The sequence below is a fragment of the Ailuropoda melanoleuca genome, chromosome 14, assembly GCF_002007445.2.
Source record: "Ailuropoda melanoleuca isolate Jingjing chromosome 14, ASM200744v2, whole genome shotgun sequence".
Taxonomy (NCBI): Eukaryota; Metazoa; Chordata; class Mammalia; order Carnivora; family Ursidae; genus Ailuropoda; species Ailuropoda melanoleuca.
The window spans coordinates 58,257,087-58,262,113 of record NC_048231.1 but is presented as its reverse complement, the minus strand read 5'-3'; the positions used below and the strand labels follow the sequence as shown (position 1 = coordinate 58,262,113).

At 41.8% G+C, this 5,027-nt stretch overlaps 1 pseudogene; it reads right to left on the bottom strand.

Moving 5' to 3' along the window:
• Window positions 1-207: 207 nt before the first annotated feature.
• On the bottom strand, window positions 208-989 carry LOC100470977 (annotated as a pseudogene).
• Window positions 990-5,027: the final 4,038 nt, after the last annotated feature.

The following is a 5,027-nucleotide window of genomic DNA, read 5'->3' as shown; positions in this document are numbered from 1 at the left end:
TAAAAGAATAGTCCCCAAACCATATTTTCAAATAACTGACGGACACTAGACAGGAAAGAAATGGATTGAAGAACGTTGCTCCTGCATGATTGGTGTAGATGGAGAAGTCCAAAAGTCGGCGCTGTGTATTGTTATTTTATTTTTTTATTTTTTGTGAAAGAGAACTTTTTAATCACTTTTATATACAGAAAATTCAACAGCATCCACTTAGCCCAGTTTGGTGGCCAGTTCTTTGGCCTTTTTGCCTTTTCCAGCATGGTGACACAAGCCACCAACCTAAGACCCAGGATCTTGCCTCCTCAGTGATGGCGGATCTCACCCTATCTGTCTTTGTAATTGGTCCTGATAGTTTCCACCAGCTTAGCCAGAGTTCCTTTGTCTTCCGAGTGAACCTGTGTGAAGGCCAGAGTGGTGCAGGTCTTCCTGTGGACCAGACGCCCCAACCTTGCCTTAGGGAACCCCCACCTTACAACACAGGGCAGGCAAGAAGACAACCTGCTCAATGGGATCCAAGTCATGTGCAATCACTACCAGCTGAGGCTTCTTGTTTTCCACCAATGTGGTGACATAGTGACCCCCGCTTGAAGGACAGGCAGCCTCTTAGTAGGGATATCTGCTTTGCCAACAGCTTTCTGCTCAGCCCGGGCCAACAATCTCTGCTTCCTCTCTTCGTCTCTGGTCTCTGTCTGAGGGCCAGCGTGAGCAGTTGAGCAGCTGTCTGGTGGTCCAAGGCTTGGGCGAGCTGGCTAATCACAGGAGGCACTTCTAGAAGTTTATAGAGAGTAGCCCTTTGCTGCTGCAGCTGGATGAAGCGGGACCATTTGACAAAGTGGGTGAGGTCCCTTTGGGACTGGATGTCCTGTCCGATGCCAAAATTCTTGGGCCTTTTCTCCAACAGAGGATTGACCACCTTTCTCGACCTCCTGCTTCTTCAAGACAGCAGGAGCCCAGGCTGCCTCCTTCCCCTTCGCCTGCTTTCCTTTTGGCATCTCAGAAGGCTGGAGGGGAGAGCAGCACTGCATGTTTTTAAACACAAGGAATCAAGCATTAGGCTTAACTTAACAAGGGAGGATTGGAAGCTATTTCTTGAGATCAGAAATCCCAAATAATCCAAGATCGAAGCTTTCGAACGGGAAGAAGTGGACAGTCCCAGAGCAGGGAATAAGGTGGTATTGCTGAGTTCCGGCGGCTGTTCCTTGTGGATCCAGGCAGTTTGGTAGAACCGTTTCACAAATACCTGCTACAGAGGCGGTTTGATACCCGGCATATCGATTTTTAACTGCTATAATTTTCCTTCCACACCATCAGAAAAAAGCACTTCGTTTCTTTGCTTACACATTTGCTTCTTGTGTACTTCCTTCCTGCTTTGTTTTTCTTGGCCTAAATTTCATCTCCATCTGCCAGGAGTTTTACCTTTACTACTAAGAGATCTCGGTATGACTACTCCAACACTAAGGAGAGAAGTGGGTGAGTCTCCCAATCCAACTTCTTTAGTTCAAACTGCCTTTTCAAACACACACAAAAGGGCAAATGGTGGCATCCTCTAACGGTCGAAAGTGTGATTTTATTCTTCCTACTATATAGAGAGAACAACACGGAGAGTAGCTTTGTCCTCTAAAGCAATGACTTTTAAACCTTTTGGAATCTGACCTTCGATCAGAAATACGTTTTACTTCACAGCTGTGCCAGCCCTGGGACTATCTGCTGTCAAATCCATTCCTTGGCTCTTCCCTTCTTCCGCCATGTTTCAAGGATGCTGATCCCCAGAGCTGTATTTCCAAGGCTCCCAGGTTATGTTAACTGACTTCTGGCTGGGTGCCACTCGCGTGCAGCTCTCACACCGGAGGGTGAGGGCAATGGGAAGGTGAGGACGATTCCCTCCATCTCTCTCTGCCTTGAGTGCATCTTTGACAGTGGCTGGGTCTTCCCTCTGGCTCCAGCTCCAGCCAGAATGTCCTCCTGCGATTTCAGTTTCTGCTGGATGACCCCAGCTCTGGGACCCAGCAATACTGTCACCTCCATTCGAAAGGGATTAGTGGTTTCTGCCATTGCTGACCTCTGGGTTGTCTCATCTTCCCCTAATGGGCTTCTCAGCTTTTTCATTATTTGTGTAACCAGCTTCCAGTTAAATTCCCTCCATTAAAAAACACACTGACCATGGTTTCCATTTTCCTGATATTTCATTATAGCACATACATATGCATGAAACAGAAGCAAATGCTTCATAACAATACTCCTTTCACTGCGTGCAATGACTCTGATATTTCCTATTCTATTTCACCTTTTTTTTTTTTTTAAGTAGGCTCCATGCCCAGTGTGGAGCCCAGCATGGGGCTTGGACTCATGACCCTGAGATCAAGACCTGAGCTGAGATCTAGAGTCAGATACTTAACCCCACCGAGCCACTCAGGTGTCCCTATTCTATTTCACTTTTTAAAATGCCATTACAACCCTCTAAATTGAATTCACCACTCGCTGATGGGTTTATCTTGCTAATGGAGATTTGAAAAACATTGCTTTAGAGACTGTATTTATTTTTATTTTTTAAAAGTCTGGTTTACTGACTCATAATTTTTGCACAGTAAATTCACCTTTTTAGGTGCACATCATAAGAAGTTTGAAAATTATATACAGAATATTTTCATCACCCTAAAACTTCCCTTGTTCTCTTTTGTAGTTAACCCCTCTCTCCATCCCTGGCCCCTAGTAACCACCAATGTATTTTGTTGTTGTTGTTCTTGTAGTTTTATCTTTTCTGGAATGTCATATAAATAAAATCCTGCAGTACAGAGTCTCCTGAATCTGGTTTCTTCCACTTAGCACAATGCTTTTTAGATTCGTGTTGTTGCGTGTATAAGTAGTTCATTTCTTTTTATTGCTGAATGATATTCTACTATCACATTAAAGCTTAGAGAACTCTTATTTTACCCTAAAATGTATATTTTACTTCTGCTGTTTGTTTTGCAACCTGTTAGTCTGAAATCATGTAAAACCTTTATGGTGGTCTTCACTCCTGGGCCCAACGATGGAGGCGTGGGGGTGGGAGATCATCACAGAGCAGCCTCAACAATGATTGTGTTCAAAGGCAAGAGAGTAATAACCTGAGCTCTGGAGTCTTACTCTCTTGATTGAATTGTTCCTTTAACTCTTGCTACCTCCTGATCTTGAGCAAATTACTTAACCTCCCTTAAATTATAGTTTCCTCATCTGTAAAATAAGATGGTAGGAATGGTATGTGTTTCACTGAATTCTTGTGGAGATAAAACAAAATGAGATACAGTGTGTGAAGCACTTAGTGCAATGACTGGTCCCTGTAAGTACAAGTAAATTAGCGTATGTCCTAGGAAAGCTGGCTACAATTTAGCCGGTCTAAAAAGTCAGGAGGAACAGTTTTTTTCAAGACCGACTCACTTCCTTTAAAACCCTATCACTCACTTCTGAGTATCTGGGAGCAGTGCCATTGCCAACCAATGATTCGGCCTGATTCAGTCCATGCCACGAGGAAAAAATGTCTGGGAAGCCCAAATTTGGAGACTACCCGCTGACTCTGGCACCTAACATCAGTAAGTTAGTTGGTCATTGAACTCCAAATCAGCAGACATGAAGTGGGACATGAAGTCTGCATCTCCTCTATAATCTCTTCAATTCACATTATGTTGGGTCTCCAACACGTCTTCAAAAGATGTGGACAGCATGCTACAATGGGAAGAACCCCTATTAAAAGCCAGAACACTTTGGCATCAGGTTGGACTTACCATTTTTTCTGATGTGATCTTGAACAAGTCACTCAGCATTTCTGTGCCCTGGTTTCTTCATCTGTAAATGGGTATATAGTATGATTATTTCCCATAAGTCTTCCTGAATCAACTGTCATTTGCAATGATTTCAAAATTAAAATTTTGCTATTATTTTATATAAGAGCATATTTGATCATTCAAATGTGGCCATTCAGATTTGAATTACATGAACTCTTTTTGGTATGATGCACATGAAGATTATTTCTGTGAAAGCATTTGTTATTGCTTCCGTAATGAAGACTGATTGAGTTATAAAGCACTGTGCAATTGGACCCATGAATGTCAGTGCTTAATACTCACCAGGCATGCACATTCTAACAGCCTTTGTGTTTGTATAATGGACCAGTGAATTCTATTTGCTGCTGAGGATTCAATCACATCCTACAAACAAAGACAGATTGTTTTGAATTAGTGTCTGTTAGGGAAAGATGTTCAATTGTTAAATTACTTTATGTGTGAGTTTTAATTATCTGGAGCATACTGCTACTTTACAAATCATATTTCTCTATAGAATGAAATCTTTATGAATTAGATAAACTAAATTATTGATACATTTCTATCTATTTAAATCATACTTGCATTATATATTGTCATTTTTAAAAAACACATTCTGGGACTTTCAGAAAGCCATTAAAATGTCACTGTCCTGAAAAAGCAAAAAAGTGCAATAGCCAAGGCTTGTGTTTTCTGATAAATTTGTTAAGGGACATAAAAACTACTGTGTATAACATCCCTCCATCTATTCTTTTTTTTTTTTTTGAGAGAGAGAGAGAAAGAGTGTGCATCCAAGCTGGATAGGGGAAGTGGGGGTGCCGGAGGGGCAGAAGGAGAGGGAGAGAGAGAACCCCAAGCAGGCTTCATTCCCAGCAGGGAGTCCCATCCGGGGCTCGATCTCAAGACCCTGAGATCATGAGCTGAGCTGAAATCAAGAGTCAGATGCTCAACTGACTGAGCCAACCAGACACCCCATCCATCTATTCTGTTATAGAAAACTATTATATACTTGGAATTGTGCTACCTAAAGAATGCAAAGATGAGTAAAAGTGAGAAGAAGATGAGTAAAAGTGAGAAGGTCACAATCTATTGAAAAAATAAGAACACAAATAATTTATAATACAATACAGGGGGTACTGTAATTGAGATGGTAATCATCAGCAAATATTTTTTAAATAAATTTAGTGCCAGCATGGGCCAGATCCTATACTAGCTATTAAGAATAAGACTTAAGGG